At 40.7% G+C, this 21,327-nt stretch overlaps 1 pseudogene; it reads right to left on the bottom strand.

Annotated features, from left to right (window-relative positions):
- Window positions 1-15,214: 15,214 nt before the first annotated feature.
- LOC137756274 (melanoma-associated antigen B16-like) lies at window positions 15,215-20,473 on the bottom strand (annotated as a pseudogene).
- Between the last annotated feature and the right edge of the window lie 854 nt (window positions 20,474-21,327).

The following is a 21,327-nucleotide window of genomic DNA, read 5'->3' as shown; positions in this document are numbered from 1 at the left end:
TTCTGCTTGTCTGTAAACGTTTTAATTTCTCCATCGAATGTGAATGAGATCCTTGCTGGGTAGAGTAATCTTGGCTGTAGGTTTTTCTCCTTCATCACTTTAAGTATATCCTGCCACTCCCTTCTGGCTTGCAGAGTTTCTTCTGAAAGATCAGCTGTTAACCTTATGCGGATTCCCTTGTAAGTTATTTCTTGCTTTTCCCTTGCTGCTTTTAATATTTCTTCTTTGTATTTAATTTTTCATAGTTTGATTAATATGTTTCTTGGCATGTTTCTCCTTGGATTTACCCTGTATGGGAGTCTCTGCGCTTCCTGGACTTGATTGACTATCTCCTTTCCCATGTTAGGGAAGTTTTCAACTATAATCTGTTCAAATATCTTCTCAGACCCTTTCTTTTTCGCTTATTCTTTTGGGACCCCTATAAATGAAATGTTGGTGCATTTAATGTTGTCCCAGAGGTCTGTGAGATTGTTCTCAATTCTTTTCATTCTCTTTTCTTTATTCTGCTCTGTGGTAGTTATTTCCGCTGTTTTATCTTCCAGGTCACTTATCCTTTCTTCTGCCTCATTTATTCTGCTGTTTATTCCTTCTAGAGAATTTTTAATTTCATTCATTGTGTTGTTCATCACTGTTTGTTTGCTCTTTAGTTCTTCTAGGTCCTTGTTAAGCGTTTCTTGTATTTTCTCCATTCTATTTCCAAGATTTGGGATTATCTTTACTATTATTACTCTGAATTCTTTTTTCAGGTAGATTGCCTATTTCCTCTTCATTTGTTTGGTCTGGTGGGTTTTTACCTTGCTCCTTCATCTGCTGCAATTTCTCTGTCTTCCCATTTTTCTTAACTTACTGTGTTTGGGGTCTCCTTTTCGCAGGCTGCAGGTAGGTAATTCCCGTTGTTTTTGGTGTCTGTCCCCAGTGGGTAAGGTTGGTTCAGTGGGTTGTGTAGGCTTCCTGGTGGAGGGGACTGGTTCCTGTGGGGGGGGGACTGGTGGGCGGGGCTGGGTTTTGTCTTTCTGCTGGGCAGGGCCGTGTCTGGTGGCGTGTTTTGGGGTGTCTGTGAACTTATTGTGATTTTAGGCAGCTTCTCTGCTAATGGGTGGGGTTGTGTACCTGTCTTACTAGTTGTTTGGCATGGGGCATCCAGCACTGGAACTTGCTGGCCGTTGGATGGAGCTGGGTCTTAGCATTGAGATGGAGATCTATGGGAGAGCTCTCGCCCACTGATATTACATGGGGCAGGGAGGTCTCTGGTAGTCCAATATCCTGAACTCGGCTCTCCCACCTCAGAGGCTCAAGCCTGACACCAGGCCAGAGCACCAAGACCCTGTCAACCACACGCTTAGAAGAAAAGGGAGAAGAAAAGAAAGAAAAATAAATAAATAAAATAAAATAAAATAATTAAAATTTAAAAAGTATTAAAATAAAAAAATTTAGAAGTATTAAAAAAAAAAGAAGAGAGCAACCAAACCAATAAACAAATCTACCAATGATGACAAGCTCTAAAAACTATACTAAGATAAATATAAAAATCAGAAACAAGTCAATTGCAGACAAGAAACCCCAAGTCTACTGTTGCTCCCAAAATCCACCGCCTCAATTTTTGGTTGATTTGCTGTCTATTCAGGTATTCCACTGATGCAGGGTTCATCAAGTTGATTGTGGGGATTTAATTCGCTGCTCCCGAGGCTGCATGCAGAAATTTCCCTTTCTCTTCTTTGTTCACACAGCTCCTGAGGTTCAGCTTTGGTTTTGGCCCCACCTGTGCGTGTAGGTTGCCCTCAGGCTTCTGTTCCTGCCCAAACAGGACGGGGTTAAAGCAGCGGCTGTTTAAGGGGCTCTGGCTCACTCATGCCGGGGGGATGGAGGGGTACAGTAGTTATAATTGGAATGCGGGGCGAGCCTGCAGCAGCAGAGGCAGGCATGATGTTGCAGCAGCCTGAGGTGCGCCGTGTGTTCTTCCGAGGAAGTTGTCTCTGGATCATGGGACCCTGGCAGTGGCGTGCTTCACAGCCTCCCTGGCAGGGGGTGGAGGCCACATGGATAGTGACCTGTGCTTTTACACAGGATTCTTGGTGACTGCAGCAGCAGTATTTCATGCCCATCTCTGGTTTCTGAGCTGGTAGCCACGGCTCACGCCCGTCTCTGGAGCTCATTTAGGCGGTGCTCTGAATCCCCTCTCCTCGCACACCCCGAAACAATGATCTCTTGCCTCTTAGTCAGGTCCAGACTTTTTCCCAGACTCCCTTCCGGCTAGCTGTGGCACACTAGCCCCCTCAGGCTATGTTCACGTAGCCAACCCCAGTCCTCTCCCTGTGGTCTGACCTCCGAAGCCCATGCCTCAGCTCTCAGCCCACACCTGTCCCGGCGGGTGAGCAGACAAGCCTCTCAGGCTGGTGAGTGCTGGTCGGCACCGATCCTCTGTGCAGGAATCTCTTCGCTTTGCCCCCTGCACCCCTATTGCTGAGCTCTCCTCCATGGCTCCGAAGTTTCCCCCCCAGCCACCCCCTGTCTCCGCCAGTGAAGGGGCGTCCTAGTGTGTGGAAACGTTTTCTCCTTCATAGCTCCCTCCCAGAGGTGCAGGTCCCGTCCCTATTCTTTTGTCTCTGTTTTTTCTTTTTTCTTTTTCCCTACCCAGGTACGTGGAGATTTTCTTGCCTTTTGGAAAGTCTGTGGTCTTCTGCCAGTATTCGGTAGGTGTTCTGTAGGAGCTGTTCCACATGTAGATGTATTTTTGATGTATTTATTGGGAGGAAGGTGATCTCCACGTGTTACTCCTCCGCCATCTTGAAGGTCTACCCTGACCATTTTTTAATTGGGTTGTTTGTTCTTCTTTTTATATTGAGGTGTATGAGCTGTTTATATATTTTGGATATTAAACCCTTATCAGTCATATCATTGAAAAATAGTTTCTCCCACTCAATAGGTTGTCTTTTCATTTTACTGATGGTTTCCTTTGCTGTACAAAAGTTTTAAGTTTAATTATATCCCATTTGTATATTTTTGCTTTTATTTCTTTTGCCTTAGGAGACAGATCCAAAAAATGCTGCTATGATTTATGTCAGAGTGTTCTGCTTATGTTCTCTCCTATGAGTTTTATGATTTCAGGTCTTACAGTTAGGTCTTTAATCTAATTTGAGTTTATTTTTTTATATAGTGTGAGGAAATATTGTAATCTCATTCTTTTATACGTAGCTGTCCAATTTTCCCAGCACCACTTAGTGAAGAGACTGTCTTTTCTCCGTTGTATATTCTTGCTTCCTTTGTTGTAGATTAATTGACCATAGGTGGGTGGGTTTATTTCTGGGCCCTGTGTTTTATTCCATTGATCTATATGTCTGTTTTTGTGCCAGTTCCATATTGTTTTCATGACTGTAGCTTTATAGTGTAGTATCACAGACTGTTCTTCATGCATTCATTTTCTACTGCTGCGTAACAAATTACTGCAAACTTACCAGTTAAAAAAACACATACAAATTTATTATCTCATGGTTTTTGAAATCAGGAGTCCAAATTTAGGTCGACTGCCTTCTCTGGTTCAGGTTGTTTCCTGGTTGAAATTATGGTGTTCACTTAGCTGTGTTCTAACCTGAAGACTTGACTGGAAAAAAACGCACTGCCAAGCTCACTCAGTTTGCTGGCAGAATTCATTTCCTCTTGCCTGTAGAACTATGAGTTTAGTTTTTTTCTAATTCTTGCATAATCAGATTTAATATTTACTAAAGGTATCCTGCATTTCCAGGTAGGGTAATCCTCTCCATAGGAAGTTCTCAGTGTAGCAGATTTCTTCTTCAATGCCAGCAGGAGAGTGACAGTGTGTCTTCTAGCTAAATGAAGTCATATATGGTGTCTGTAATCAAATAAATGATGTCCCATCTTCTTTGACATCAAATATAATGTAATCATGGATGTGGCTTATCATCATTTTTTCATATTCTATTGGTCAGAAACAACTCACATGCATTGCTCACATTCAAGAGTAATATACAGAGGTGTGAACAACAAAAGGCCAAGACCACGGTGACTACTTTAGCCTCTGTCTACCAAAATATATGCTGTGAACTTAATGATCCAAGTCTCTTCCTTCTCCAAAATATATTCACCCTCTCTTAAGATCCCCTAAATCCTGCATCTACTGTAACTCAATTCAAAATCTAAATCTCATCATCTCAATAAGGCTCGTGTGCAGATGACGCTCTTAGAGAGTATGTAGTTAGTACAGCAATAGGGGCAACATTCTTTTCTCTTTGTGGACTTCTGAGATAAAGCAACAGTCCCCAAAAACCCAATATGTAATAGTGGGACAGGCTTAAGACAGCACCTATAGACATTCCTGTTCAATAACAGGAAAAGTAGAAGGTATAAAATAGCTCCAGGCCCACAGTGTTGTGAAACCCTTTTGAATAAATGTTGTGGATTCCTTGATGAGCTTTTAATGCCTTCAAATAATTTTCCAAAGGCCACTCTCTGGGTTCTTTGTTCCTCCCTGGAGTCATCGTTGCTTTATTATGGAAGGGAGCACGTGTTTACAGCTGAGTATGCAAAACAATTACTTTGAAAACTGTGACCAAATGCATTCAGAAAAGGACCCAAAACTCCTACCTTACTTCTGTCAGTCAAAAGTTCCTCTCTATGGGACTTCCCTGGTGGCGCAGTGGTTAAGAATCTGCCTGCCAATGCAGGGGACACAGGTTCGAGCCCTGGTCGGTGAAGATTCCACATGCCGCAGAGCAAATAAGCCCGTGTGCCACAACTACTGAACCTGCCCTCTAGAGCCTGCAAGCTACAACTACTGAGCCCGCGAGCCACAACTACTGAGCCTGCGTGCCACAACTACTGAAGCCCACACGCCTAGATCCCATGCCCCGCAACAAGAGAAGCCACCACAATGAGAAGCCCGCGCACCACAATGGAGAGTAGCCCCTGCTCACGACAACCAGAGAAAAGCCCATGCGCAGCAACAAAGACCCAATGTAGGCAAAAATTAAAGAAAAAAATGTTCCTCTCTAATTTACCCAGGATTCAAGAGTAAATGCTAAGACCCACTTTGCATTCCAGGCTTTAGTCTCTCAACTGTGAGACACCATCTGAGGGATCTGCTCTCTATTGAACACTCCATCACCTTTGAATTACACACTCCAAAGCTAAATTTAAACTTCATTCTCTCTGAAGGACATGCAGCTTACTGAATGCACAATAGGCCATGTCTTGGAACATTTGTAGGTGACTATTTTCCCTGGGACTCATGTTTCCTCACTCCTTTTTAATTGTCCCTCTATTTTCCATACTATCTGACTTACTTCCAACTTCTAGACACAAAAATCTGAGGAACTCAAGCAATAGCACAGTGCCTTCAAAAGAGCAGATGCCCGATGTTTTGGAAATAAATAAGCCAATGAGCTTTGTATCTAAATGATTGATTTAATTTCTCCTAAATTCTTTATTAGCTAAGCAAATATTAGTAGATGTCTTTTATTTTACAAAAGGACATAGTAAAAAGTATTTGGAAAGACAAGAAATGATCATCTTTTAATTTACTGCTATCAATTTTTTAGGCAGAAATTTTTACTACTGAGTTCTTTCATCTTTCCAAACAAACATGAATTGAATACCATGTTACCTTGTTCTGGATTATAAACACTGTTTTACAGAATTGCAAAACTCCTACTCTTACACTTGATACAAAGCAGTAAAAATGTAACCAAAATTATTCATAAACACAGATACAAAAACTATTTAAACCCTCTATTGAAAGAGACAACATTCGAAAGCTAATGAAAAAAGGAAGAAGGCAAAAGGAAGAAAGGAAGGGAGGGAGGGACAGCTGGAGAAAGAAAACAAGAAAAGAAGGGTAAGAGTGGGAGAGAGGGGGGAAGGAAGGAAGAAAATGAGGACGTGAGAAAGGAAAGGAAGGAGGAAAATGAGCAAAAAAGATGGAACGAAGAAAGGAAGGAAGGAAAAAAGGAAGGGAGGGAGGAAGAATGGAAGAATGGAAGGAAGGAAGGAAGGAAGGAAGGAAGGGAGGAAGGAATCTAAGTTACCATATAAATCAGGAGCATAAAGAGATATATACTTTTTCCCTCCAACCCTACTCTGGACTTCAACTACTTAGAATATTGTCATCTTCAAAACAGTGTGAAAAATCTGCCTCACAGAAGCTGTTGAACTTGGTCCTGTAATATGCACCAGGTATGGCAGTTGAGCTGTTCATGGTTTCAATTCTGGCTTGGGATCTCTCTTCCTCATCTCTTAGGGCCTCTTCATACCAGAAAGGAAGGGCAGTGGGGACTGTAACATAGGTTCTGGTGAAAAATTCCAAGACTTTCATCTTGTTGATTTCAGCATGGGCTGCTGGACTCCACACGTATTCACAGCATGCAGGATAACTGCTGAGAACTCACCAGTACATCAGATAGTTTCTTCCATTCCATCTCTGTTGATGAGCTTCATCACATCTCTGTTGATGAGCTTCATGGGCTATCAGTGGGTAAGGTGATTCCTCTCAGCATATATCCTCATCACTTTCTCACTTCCCAGATTTCCTCCTCAGTGTCCCAGTTACCATCCTTAAGGTTATAAACAGGACAGTTGAGTGGCCAGCCTTGGGCATGTACTTGTCTTTACTCAGTTTCCCATTCAAAGGTGAGGTCTATTTTGTTGACAAGGGTATGAAAGTGCTTGGTGGAGTCAACCTCCTCCAAGTCAATGACAAAACCAGCTCCATCTACTCAGAAAACCTGATTTCAGGGGAGCGGTCCTCATTCTTTTTGTTGAAATTCATCAGCATGTGTGCCTCCATGATGGGCTTTTTCATTTTATACTTCAACTATAGAAATGACACTAAGAAAACCACTTTCTTAATTACAGGGTCGCTGTACAAGCACTCATTGTGAGGAAAGCTTATGAAGTGCTTGTCTTCCTTTCCTGGCTCTGTTGGCACCTTTATCAGTTATTGTGCATGATAAAGCTGTAGCAGTAGTGATGGTGGATGGGACTCTCCAAGATCCCTGGAGAGTGCTAGGTGTCCTTAAAACAGGCAAGTCTGGGGAATACCCTTGAAAATAAGTGAGAAGGAGGAGTAGGACTCTTCTCCAGCTGCAAAGGAGAGTCAAAACCTCCCAGATCCTACATCTCACCTCAGATGTACGTAGCCACAGCAGCCTACAGCCTCTCCAGACTAACAGCAGGGGCAGGTCTTTGCTCCCCATTACTCAAGTTCTGGAGCATGTAGTCCATTCAGGTCTCTACCATGGTGATCTCTGTCTGTACTTGGAGTTCTGGCTCATTGATTATAAGCTCTGTGGATAATATTACCTTCCCTGTATGTGCTGAGAATTTTGCCCAACCCTTACACAGATGGGTCAGGGTCCCAAGCACAGTAGAGAAGATGCAACACAAGGCAGGAGCCCTAAGATCAAGGGTGGGCTGTCAGAGAAAAAACCCTTTGATCTGTTGCTTCCCTTTTATCCTGTAGAATTATTATCTTAAAGACCTTCTTTCTTAAAGATATATTTACTACATGGAAAAGTCTGATACACAGGATTTTGTGAGCCCGTAAATTTTTGACATTATCTAACATTGCATTGTCTAGTGTAGTGACTTTTAAAATTACCATTATTCATAATAAGAATATATAAATATATATAATAAAAATACCTAGTCTTACTATATATGATTCTTTCTGACAGGCTCTGTCCTATTTCTAGTCTTTATATTCTAGTCCATTCTTTTATATTCTATTAAAATAATAATAATAAAAGGTCAGTTCTCACCCATTAAAGAGACTTCAGGTGCTTATGGTAGCCTCTGGAGTCATACTGCCTGGAGAAATTCAAATTTTTTTACTCTCCTGATATGATGCTATTGATACTTGATGGCAGCTGTGGTTTCTGGTGCCACCTCAGATTCCTGCAGTGAAACAATAGAAATCCATTGTACTAAGACACGCTTGGAATAGCTAAAGGGGAACTTTAAAATGCTCGCTCCAAACTATCTTGTCATTTGTCTTGTATTGTAGACTTCAGTCTCAACACAACGTCATGGCATGCCCCTCCTCTCCACTGCGAAAAGTACTTATACTTGACTTTAATCCATCAAATCAAATATCTCTGTATTAGACTTAATGAACCTTGAAATACTTTTTCTCTGTGAACAGCACTGGTAGGAAAAGGAAATAACAATATACAGACTGGGAGAAAATATTTGTAAATCACATATCTGAAAAAGGGCTTGTTCCCTAAATAAAAAAGAACTCTCTAAATCCAACAGTAATAAACAAGAGTCTAATTAGAAAATTGGCATAAGACCTAAACACATGCTTTACCAAAGAGGACATGTGGATACAGATAAGCAGATGAAAACCTGAAAACACATTAAACATTATTATCCTTTAAGGAAATGTACATTTAAACCACTGAGATAACACTACATATCTATGAGAATGGCTTTAAAAGTACTAAAAATACCCTGTCCTGGTGAGGATGTGGAGGAACTGGATCTCTCATACATTGATTGTGGGAATGTGAAATAGTCCAGGTTCTCTGGAAAACCATTCAGAAGTTTATAATAAAGTTAACTTTTACTTATGTTTGAACAGGAACCTACTGCACATCTTCATGGAGAAATAAAAATTTATACTCACACAAAAAAATCTGCATCTTAATGTTTATAGAAGCTTAATTTGTAATAGCCAAAAACTGGAAGCAAACCAAATTCCCTTTTATTAGGAATAGATAAGACTGTGATCCATACCACGGAATACTACGCCACAATAAGAAAGAAGAGACAAGCGTACATGTTACAACTGGGATCAATCTCAAGGCTATAATGATGAGTGAAAAAAGCCAATCTTAAAGGTAAACCTTATCTACTCTAATTTCCTTTATATAAAATTCTCAAAAGGACAAAATTATGTAGGTATATGTGTTTCAGGTTTGCTTCAGTCTTTCAATCCTAATTTATTTTAATGCATTTGAAATGTTGGTTTTATCTTTTGAGACATTAGCATGCTTCAATTATTTAGATATCACTTATGACTTATACAACCTATACTTGTGGTGAAGATGGAGTAACTGTGACTGGATTTATCAACTTTGCCTGAAACAACTGAAAAAACAGATAAAATGTATGAGAACAATAATCAATATACTGGACACCATTCCATAAAAGACAGTGATGGCTGAGAGATGGAAAACAAAGGATGTGAGCCTGTAATTTCCCCAGTTTACTGCCTGGACCCAGGTGGAACCTGGGTTCTCTGTGAGTTGATGAGATGAAGCTAAGAGTCTGCGGAGGATAACTCAGATAGAGTTCCTAAGAGAGAGAGTACTGGGGAGGAGAGAGCTGCACAGAGAAAGAACTGTGGAGTCCACATAGGGCTGGGAGTACTTCCTGTCAGAGTGATAAACCATATGATTCATGGGGCATCAGTGAGAGTACTAAGAATTGTTTTGTCTCAGTAGTGTGGTGAGTTAAGCCATAGTTAATTCTTCTCTGGTCCCAACTAACAAAGCTTGCAAGCAAGAACACAAAGGATTATTTTGTTTCTAAGTAACTTCATAGCATTACAGAACACATCTTGAGTATACTGATGTATTGAAATTTAAAGTAAATGTATTTCACTGAATAACCAAAGCCATCTTGAAAAATAAGAACAATGCTGGATGTATCACACTGCCCTGTTTCGAACTATACTACAAAGCTACAGTCATCTAAACAGTATGGCATTGCACAAAAACAGACACATAGATCAATGGAACAAAATAGAGAGCCCAGAAATAAATCCGCACTTATATGCTCAATTAATCTATGACAAAGGAAGCCAAAGCATACAATGGAGAAAATACAGCATCTTCAATAAATGGTGTTGGGAACACTGGGCAGCTACATGCAAAAGGATGAAACTGGATCACTTTCTCATACCATACACAAAAGCAAAATAAAAATGGATCAAAGACTTAATGTAAGACCTGAAACAATAAAACTCCTAGAAGGAAACAGTATGCTCTTTGATGTCAGTCTTACCAATATTTTTTAGGATCTGTTTCCTCAGGCAAGGGGAAAAAAAGCAAAAATAAACAAAAACAAAAAACAAACAAACAAAAACAACTAAATGGGACTATATCAAACTAAAAAAAGCTTTTGCATAGGTAAGGAAACCATCAACAAAATGAAAAGGCAACCTACTGAATGGTAGAAGATATTTGCAAATGATATATCTGATAAGGAGTTAGTATCTAAAATATACAAAGAACTCATATAACTCAACATCCAAAAAACAAACAACCCAATTAAAAAATGGGCAGTGGACCTGAATAGACATTTTTCCAAAGAAGACCTACAGATGACTAACAGGTATATGAAAAGATGCTCAATATCCCTATTCATCAGAGAAATGCAACTCAAAACCACAATGAGAAACCAGCTCCCACCTGTCAGAATGGCTATCATCAAAAAGACAACAAATAACAAATGTTGCTGAGTATGTGGAAAAAAGGAAAACTTCATCCACTGTTGTTGGAATTGTAAATTGGTAGAGCCACTATAGAAAACAGTATGGAGGTTCCTCAAAAAATTGAAAACAGAACTACTGCATAATCCAACAATTTCACTTCTGGTTATTTACCTGAAGAAAACAAAAACAATAATTCTAAAAGATACATGCACCCCAATGTTTATTGCAGCATTATCTACAATAGCCAAGATATGGGAGCAACCTACGTGCTCATCATTTGATAAGTGGATAAAAAAGATGCCATTAAAAAAATGAAATCTTGCCATTTAGGACAACATGGATGGATCTAGAGGGTATTACACTAAGTGAAATAGTGAGACAGAGAAAGACAAATGTGTATGTGTATGGAAACACAAAAGACACTGAATAGCCAAAGCAATCTTGAGAAAGAAAAACAGAGCTGGAGTAATCAGGCTCCCTGACTCCAGACTATACTACAGATTATACAGATTACACTTATATGTGTAATCCAAAAAACAAAAGTAGATTCATAGATACAGAGAACAAAAGGGTGGTTGCCAAAGTGGAGGGTGGTGGGGAGTTGGGCAAAATAAGTGAAGAAGATTAAGAGATACAAACTCCTAATTATGAAATAAGTAAGCCATGGTGATGTAATATACAGCATAAGGAATATGGTCAACACTACTATAGTAATTTTTTATGGGAACAGATGGTTACTAGACTTACCGTGGTGATCATTTTGTAATGCATGTAAAGGGTGAATCACTGTGTAGTTCACCTGAAACTAATATAATATTACATCAACTATATTTCAATAAAAAATAATTTTTAAAAAGTTGCATTTTTTATAGGAAAGTGTGAATAAGGTAAAATTGCAATTTCACAACCTCTGGCATTAAATCAAATATTACCAGGCTTGAAGAGAAGGAAGAATGTAATACCAATATTAGGAGAAAATTAATCAATCAAAACTGACTTGGAAATGCTACAGATGATAGAATGGGTAGACAAGGACAACCAAGCAGTTATTATAACCACATTATCATTTGTTCAGTTGAATTTTGCCCTGTTTGCTCCACTGGGAGCAGGTGCACCTTTCAGAGGAGGACTGAAGACCCGGCCAACAGGTCAGGTTCCAGTTTGGACAAGACGGTGCACTGGAGAAGACCCAAAGGAAGGACACTCTATTGCAGAGACAGCAGGAGCTGATAAAAATGCCAGCTCCTAGGCAGTCAGCTCTCAAGATGTTGGTAAAAGAAGCTCACAGACAATCCCCAAATCGTGTGCCTTATTTCAACCTTATTTCTTTAAACCCGCAATAAGTTCCTGGCTCCAACATCCTTCTTTCTATATCCTGAGAGGCATTAAGGAGTAGTGAGAAGAGAGGTGAGAGACAGAAGGTCTGACTCAGGCTGGGAAGAGTGGAGCAGAGTGGGCTCTAGATGAATTCAGAGAAAAGGTCTAGTGGCAGCTCTGTCACAGACTAGACATGTGAAATCAGATAAAATCACACGCTCTTTGAGCCTGAAGATCCCATATGTGAATTTGGTTTTATAAATCCTGTTTTCTAAGAGTTCTGTAATGTGTATGAAGTATATATATAAAGCACATGGTACAGTGCCTGGCATAACATAGGGCTTTGATGAATGAGAGTTATTGCTGTGACTATGTTGATTGCAAATCCTAACCCTCACCTGTGTGTGTGTGTGTGTGTGTGTGTGTGTATGAGTGTGTGTGTGTGTGTGTGTGTGTGTATGAGTGCGTGTTTTCTAAATCTAGGCTTTCTCAGAAACCATAAAGTGCTATAGGACATGGTATATCAAATCAGACAAAAATGCTTCTCAGCAAGTAAAACATTGTAAAACTTTCCCTGCAGAGTTTATGTTCTTTAATTTGGGTGTGGGAATATCTTCCCAGGTGGATGTAATTCAAATTTCCTAGAATTTGTGTCAAGGATGAACCCCTTCCCTTCCTCCCAGCCGCCATTTGTAGGGGTTCATAATACATTAGTCCTTCCTTCTCTGTGTGAATTACCTTCCAAGACCACAGTGGATGACTGAAACCACAGATGAAACCTATATATACTATGTTTCTTCCCATTCATGCGTATGATAAAGTTTAAATCACAAACTAGACACAATAAGAGAATATATAAAATGCCAGCATCACTAGTCTTGCACTTTAGGCCATTATTAAGTAAAATAAGGGTTATTTGAACACGAGTGCTATGAAACCTCAATAGTCGACGTGGTAACAGAGAGACTACTAACTGACTAACAGGAGCCATATACTGGACAAAGGGAATCATGTCCCAGGTGGAATGGAGCAGGACAGAATGAGATTTAATCATGGTACTCAGAATTGCATGGAATTGAAATTTTGTAATCATGTATTTCTGAAATTTTGCATTTAATATTTTAACATTTCAGACCACAGTTGACTGCGGGTAACTGAAACATCAAAAAGCACAACCAGGATAAGGGGGTACTATCATATGTCACCCCCAAAGTTCCACTTTGTCATACTGGTTATTTTTAATTGAAGGTACTTGAGAAACAGTCAGTTCAAGAAGTACACTCTGACCCTCCGTTGTCCCCCTGAAAGCAGGAGTAAAATCTCCGATGGGAAAGGCACCCTCCCTGTACCAGGAGGGTAGAAGACATCCATATCAGCAGAGACAGAGAACTTAGAGCCAAGAAGACTGTATAAACAAACATTGTTACTTCTTGGCCACTTACTACCCCTAGTCCAAACACCTTTGTCATGTCAATTCTTCACAGATTTATTGTCTAAAAGCTTCCTGGCTCTAGTCACTTCATCGAGTCTCATATCTTTGTGGAGCTCCCATAGATACATACATAAATTTGTTTTTCCCCTGTTAATCTGTCCTTTTATTACAAGGAAGTCTCAGCCAAGAACTTAGAAGGGTAGAGGGAAAATTATTTTTCCTTCCCTTCACCTTCCATGCAACCCTTCCCCCACTTTTACATTCATTTCAACCCCACCAAAAATTTAGCTCTCACTTATCGTTTGCCAAACTACACTGAAGACAGCTTGATTAAATTCTCCTTTGAATGAAGTGAATGCTGGCTCTCCTAGGCGATGGCCAACTGTCAGCCCAGTGGCTTCTGGGTGTCTAATCTTAAGGGAGTATCATCTATATTTCTCAGAAACTCCTTAGAGGTGACACATACAAAAAAAGAATTAAAAAAAAGCAAACAGTCTGTGCATGAGTTCAGATGCACTGGGACGAGAATACAGGTCACATTCCATTCCTGTTCCAGGTGAGAATTTCTCTCTGGTTTGCTTGGGATCCAAAAGTAACAGCTAACAGCAGTTTACCATCCCAGACACTTGGGTTTTAACACTGAGACACATCATCTGGGGGTCTGGTCCCTGCTCACGATGCCATCAGCCTCATCTGGCTCACCATTCAGTTTCATGTAAAATTAACTACCACTGAAGGACTTGAAGTTTCTTTTTCCCCATCCCTTAATTTTATTTATTTATTCTTTATTTTAAAATTTCTTTTAGAATTATATTCTTCTATTATTTTTAAAATTTTTTAGGAAGATTGTATTTTTTTAATTAAAACCATTTATATACAATTGTAAAGGTTACTTTCCATTTTCAGTTGTTATAAGATATTGGCTATATTCCCCATGTTGTACAATACTTCCTTGAGCCTATCTTACACCCAATAGTTTGTGCCTCCCAATCCTCCACCCCTATATTGTCCCCCCACCTTCCACTGGTAACTACTAGTTTGTTCTCTATATCTGTAAGTCTGCTTCTTAGTTTCTCTCTTAGTTTCCCAAAGTCCCAAACCACCACACTTAACTGCATGACCACGCTGACAGTCTCATAGGACTGTCCACTTCTACCCACTCACTCCTTCAGTTTACTAGTCTTTAGGAATTAGAAGATTCCATAATTGTCCTTGAAGGATTGTTGGTTCCATATGTTAAAGCTCTATTGGCAGGTCCTGAGTCATTAATCCTGGCAATTCCAGTACTAGTGCGGTGCTTTCCTAAGAGCAGCTGTTCAGTGAAGGTTTGGAGAATAAACGATCCAATACATATGAGGTCTAATTTGTTAACATTTATTTCATATACATTCTTGAAAGAACTAAGCAAATTCATGTACCTATCATTTAATTTTATAAAACAAGCATTAAAAAAGATAAGAAGAGGGGGGTGATGGTGGGATGAACTGGGAGACTGGGATTGACATATATACACTAATATGTACAAAATGGATAACTAATAAGAACCTGCTGTATAATAAAATAAAATTCAAGAAAAAATAAGAAAACTAAGATTTCAGTATCTCTTTTATTTACCTTTTGATTCCATCTATCTTAAAGCTGATTTCTTTCACATTTGCAAGGAAATGCCTACAGCAGTATCATGTTATCTTGCTCCAGATGACAAAATAAGATGGATGGTTTCACAATTTATTTATAAAATAACAAAGCTCTTACAAGTAAACCTCATTATAGAATTAAATACATCACCAACATCATTCATAAACTTAAATGTTTTGAAGGTAATTAAATCTATATTAAAAGAAATATTTGAATAATACATATACCAAAAAAAGAATAAATTTTCAAGTTACACATACAAAATAGGAACACATAGGCATATATACTGTTCTCCTTTCAGCCCCACCTCAGACCTAAATCCTATCAACACTAACTGCCTCTTCCAACAATGCATGAAGAAACTACCTCTGACTACCCTAGGTGAGGAAGAAGCTGCTACTCTCGATACTAGAACTTGCAGTAGCCACGGAAGGAGAGGAGCCCTGCCTGAAATTCTGGCTCGGGCTTTCTCTTTCTTCATCTTGCAAAGCCTCCTCATACTGAGATGGGAAAGAACTTGGGTCAGTCCCATGAACCTTGGCCAGAAACTCCAGGACCTTCGTCTTGGTGGTTTCAGCGTGGGCTCTGGGGCCCCACAGGAACTCAAATTGCGCAGGATCAGTGTTGGCCACATGCCGGTACTCCAGGTATTTTTCCTTCACGAAACCTTTGGTGATGAGCTCCCTGGGCTCCCCAAAGATGAAGTGCTTCCTCCCAGAATATAACCTGGTCACATTCAGAACTTCCCAGACTTCGTCTTCGGTAGCACGGTTGCCCTTTACGAAGATCACACCCAGGATAAGTATCAGGATGCCAGTCTTGGGCATGCCCACTTCACCGTGCAGCTTCCCATCATAGGTAAGGCCAATTTGATGAGGAGGCAATAGTGGTGGTTGGCGGGACCCACTTCCTTCAGATCAAGGTGAAAGATCATCTCCAAGCACTCAGAGGCTCTCAGGAGGATCTCAGGGAAGTGGACTTGGCAATCTTTGATGACAATCTCCAACATATCTGCCTTTGTTATTGGCTCTTTCATTTGATACTTGAGCAGCAGGAAATTCACCAACAGAGTCACTTCCTTATCTAGAGCATCTATGGGCACATTCTTGGGGTCTAGCACAGCCTGTGAGATGCCTGGACTATGCTCTTCTTCTTGGATCATGGAGCCCTCATCTCATTTGCTGGATGAGGTGGCTGTGATGGCAGTGGGAGATGCATAGAAACTCTGAGGACCCTCAGGAGTGGGTCCTCAAATACTTGCAAATGAAGCAACTGACAAAGGATTAATCTCCAAAATTTACAAGCAGCTCATGCAGCTCAATATCAAAAAAACAAACAACCCAATCCAAAAATGGGCAGAAGACCTAAATAGACATTTCTCCAAAGAAGATATACAGATAGTCAACAAACACATGAAAGGATGCTCAACATCACTAATCATTAGAGAAATGCAAATCAAAACTACAATGAGGTATCACCTCATACCAGTCAGAATGGCCATCATCAAAAAATCTACAAACAATAAATGCTGGAGAGGGTGTGGAGAAAAGGGAACCCTCTTGCACTGTTGGTGGGAATGTAAATTGATACAGCCACTATGGAGAACAATATGGAGGTTCCTTAAAAAACTAAAAATAGAACTACCATATGACTCAGCAATCCCACTACTGGGCATATACCCTGAGAAAACCATAATTCAAAGAGAGTCATGGACCACAGTGTTCACTGCAGCACTATTTACAATAGCCAGGACATGGAAGCAACCTACGTGTCCATCGACAGATGAATAGATACAGAAGATGTGGCACATATATACAATGGAATATTACTCAGCCATAAACAGAAACGAAATTGAGTTATTTGTAGTGAGGTGGATGGACCTAGAGACTGTCATACAGAGTGAAGAAAGTCAGAAAGAGAAAAACAAATACTGTATGCTAACACATATATATGGAATCTAAAAAAAAAAAAAATGGTTCTGAAGAACCTAGGGACAGGACAGGAATAAAGACACAGACCTACTAGAGAATGGACTTGAGGACATGGGGAGGGGGAAGGGTAAGCTGGGACAAAGTGAGAGAGTGGCATGGACATATATATACTACCAAATGTAAAATAGATAGTTAGTGGGAAGCAGCTGCATAGCACAGGGAGATCAGCTCAGTGCTTTGTGACCACCTAGAGGGGTGGGATAGGGAGGGTGGGAGGGAGGGAGACGCAAGAGGGAGGAGATATGGGGATATATGTATATGTATAGCTGATTCACTTCGTTATAAAGCAGAAACTAACACACCATTGTAAAGCAATTATACTCCAATAAAGATGTTTAAAAAAATAAATAAAGATATAAAGGAAAAAAAAATCTATAGTAACCAAGATCTTGTGGCATTAAGTTCAGGCATAGGCAAATAAACCAAAGTAATCAAATAGAGTGTCTCCAAACAGACCCACTTGTACATGGTTGCTTGATTTATTACAAATGTGCCATTGCAGAGAAGTGGGGAAAGAGCAGTATTTTTATGAAGAAATGACAGCAGAACAGTTGGCTCTAGAAGAATTCAGACCAGGGCTCTAGCCCCAGCTCTGTCATATTCTAGCCCTGTGAACATGGGCACATTACCAAACTTTATGAGCCTCAGGCCCTTCATCTATTAAGTGAGTTTGATAAGCCCTGTCTTCTAGGACTGTTGGAATATATGTAATGTATATAAAGTACATATCACAGTGACTGGCATATCTTAGATGATTAATAGTTTATGAATACATGTCTATAGGATGAAGTGCTATAGGATGTGGAATAGCAAATCAACCAAAATGCTGATTTGCAAGTAAAGCTTCATCAACTTCCCCCATTTGAAGACATATTATAATAGGGAAGAACAAATCTGACTCCATGTTAGATCTGTTCCTTTCACTTTAACCTTACTTTAACCTTTGTGCTCTGCTGCCTGTGCTTAGTCATGCTGGCTCTGCACCTTCTGTAAAAGAATGTTGCCTATAGCTTGAAATATACGGGATAGCCTGACCGTGACCTGACCTGAACAGAGAATAACTTTGTCTTGTTGGAGGTCTACAGGAGCATCATGTGACCTGACCAACCATGAATTCTGGCTTTTTAGGGCATGAGCCACCCATTTCCTTGCGTGGCCCTGCAATAAACCTTTCTCTGCTCCAAACTCCAATGTTTCGGTATAGTTTGGCCTCAGTGTGCATCAGGCACATGGACTTGCATTCAGTAACAATATTATTTAATTTGAGTGCTGGGGAGTCTTCTCCAATTGGATGCAACTCAAAACTCCTAAAATTTGTGTGAAGGGCCATCTTCTTCTATCCCTCCCAGCTGCCTTTCCATCCAAACCACCCCTATTTTCATTCATTCCACCACAAGCAGAAATCTGGCCCTCATTTGTAGATTTACAAAATTACATTCAAGATAACAATTCAAATGCCCTTTTTAATGGAGCGGGCTCTGACTCTTAGCACAAAGACAAAGAGTGACAGCTCAGTGTCTTCCTCACATCTTACCTCAATCTAGTGACAAACTTTTTTCACAGAAACTCTCTGGACACAATATATATAAAACATCTAGTTTCTGTACTGGGTTCATCTGAACTGGGAAAAGCGCAGGACCCATTCCATTACTGCCACAGATGGAGGTTCTCTCTAGTTTACCTAAAATACCAAAGTAACTGCTATGAACAGTGTTTCATTCCAGGCTTAGTCTCTCAACTCTAAGATACAACGGTTGAGTGTCTGGCCTCTGCTCACAACACTGAGAGCCTCACCTAGTCCACCAGCCAACTTAACTTAAAAGTACCTCCCACTGGAGAAACTGCAGGGTCCAAAACCTCAAACTTCCTTGCTTTATGACATTTACATTTGACTGTTCTCATCTGGAGCCCATCCTGCTTAACTTTTTTTTATTTGTTATATTTTATTGGTGCAGAGTATTTCACCATCTTCATCATGTGAAAGCGGTTCCTAGACTCTAAAATTCCATAGGCAAGGACTGGATCTTCTTTATTTTAGCATCCTCAGTACTAATAAGGAGTCTTCCAAAGAGCAGATGCCCAATAATGTCTGAAGGATGAAAGGGCCTAAGGGTTAATTAACAATGGTTTTATTTCTCCTACATCCTTGAATAAGCTAAGCAAATCTGTGTCTTTAATTTTACTAAAAGACTAAAATATAAAAAAACAATAATTAACCATCGTACTTTTGCCTCTATTTTGTGATCCTAATTACTGACATTTCACTATGTGATTCTTTCGTATTTCCAAGAAAATACCAAAACTCTTACTCTTAAACCTGATCAACAGCAACAGATGTGTGATCCATGTCATTCATAAACTTAGATTCTGATACTAAATAAGCCTTTCATAAAAATGACATTTGAAAAATACAAAAAAAAAAAAAAAAAAAAAAAGAGGTGAAAGTTCTCCATACAGAAAAGGAACAGAAAGATCTTATCCACTGTGTTCTCTGCAGCCCACTTTGGCCCTCCATTACTAAGAACGTTCACTCTTCATCCACAACATGAAGAATCTGCCTCAGACTTCACTAGGGGCAGGAAAAGCTACTGGACATAGCCTTGGAATTTGCACTGACTACGTCAGTAGTGCCAGTCCTGGCTGCAACTCTCACTCAGGCTCTCTCTTTCTCATCTCTCCAAGCCTCTTCATACCAGGGCTGGAAGGCACTGGGACAGCTTTGTTGACTTTGGCCAAACCTCCCAGGATTTTCATCTTGCAGGTTTCAACCTGGGCTCTTGGACCCCACAGATCACATCTGGAGGATCACGGCTGGGCACCTGCCCCTACTCCAGGTACTTTCCCTGCATCAAATCTCTGGTGGTGAGTTTCTTGGGCTCCCCCCAAGTTAAATGCCTTCTCCTCGCATATATCCCTAAACTATTCAGGAATCCTAAGATCTCTTCCTCAGTGGCGTAAGTGCCATTCATGAAAATCAAACCCAGGAGAGGCATCAGGAGCCCTGTCTCATGCACCTCCCTGCCACCAATCAAACTCTCTTTGCTGGTCATGTCCAACTTGCTAACAAGGGCATAAGAGTAACTTCTGGGGTTGGTTTCTTTTACATTAATGCCAAAGATCAGCTTCGTGTACTTAGAGGTTCTCCTGAAGATTTCAGGGAAGTAGTGCTTGCATTGTACTTTGTGTTGACAATCTTTAGCATGTCTGCTTTTGTAGTGGGTCTCTTATCTTATACTTGTGCAGCAGGAACTACGCTGTCAACTGCATTATTCTTCCTCATTAGAAGGCGTCTGGGTCAGCTCTGAAATGAGAGCGGGGCCTCAGAGGTGCCTGTGCTTTTCTCATCTTGGCTCTTGGCACCTTCATCTGATCTCATGCATGAAACACCTGCAGAAGCAATGGTAGTGGATGTGGCTCTCTGAGGTTCCTAAGAATGCCAGCAGCAGGAAGGGTGGCTCTGGGCAATATCCCCCAAAATAGGAGGGCAAGTGTCTGACTTTGGGATTTGTAGTGTTTCTCACCACATTTCTTACTGCTCTGCTCCCAAGGCATGGTGACACTGGCCAGGGTCATGAGGCGTAAGTGTGGGCAGGAGAGCAGGTAATTCCAGTCCAGTGGAGGAAGGAGGATAGAGGGTGTGCTCATCTTCAGCAGGGAGATAATCCTGTAGCTATAATAAAGACCATCTTCGCAGGTTTCTTTGAGGGCATTACTCTAGGAACCCGCAGGGCTCCTGTTCTTCCTCCTGCCCCTAAGATCTCTGGTGTAGTGGATTGAACTTTGTGTCCCAAAAGATATGTTCAAGCCTTATTCTCCAGTACCTGCGAATGTGACCGTATCTGGATATAGGATCTTTGCGAATGTAATCAAATTAAGATGAGGTCATCCTGGAATAGGGTGGGCCCTAAATGAAATGACTGATACCTTTGTAAGAGAAGAAGAGAGGGAGATTTGGATACAGAGACACAGAGGGAGGAAGGCCATGTGATGGCAGAGGCAGAGATTGGAGTGACGCCTCTACAAGCCAAAGGAATACCAAATATTGCTGGCAATCCACCAGAAGCCAGGTTAAAGCATGGAACAGGTTCTGCCTCAGAGCCTCCGGAAGGAACTAACACTGCCAACAACTTGATTTCAAACCTCTGGCCTCCAGAACTGTGACTGAATAAATTTCTGGTTATTTTAGCCACCAAATGTGTGGTACTTGTCTTGGCAGTCCTAGAAGCTAATACACCCAGGGAGGAAGTTCCACGGAGTCTTAGGATGAGGCCTTCCAGCCCTGCCTGAGGTACACTGGGGTGAGAGCAGGGGCTGGCATTCAGGGCCCCTCTGTTCTACAGTGAGTCATACTCTTAGTTCACATTCAAGATCATCATATTAGCTAGGCTTGTGTCCCCTCCTCTCTGCTGCTGTGAAGTTGACACTTCAAACCAAAGCAGTTAACTTCCACGGGGCCCCAGGAAAAGGAAGTCAAGGGGTGTGTCAACCACCACCCCTAC

The sequence above is a fragment of the Eschrichtius robustus genome, chromosome X (assembly GCF_028021215.1).
Source record: "Eschrichtius robustus isolate mEscRob2 chromosome X, mEscRob2.pri, whole genome shotgun sequence".
In the NCBI taxonomy this organism is placed as follows: Eukaryota; Metazoa; Chordata; class Mammalia; order Artiodactyla; family Eschrichtiidae; genus Eschrichtius; species Eschrichtius robustus.
This window is presented reverse-complemented; position numbering and strand designations above follow the sequence as displayed.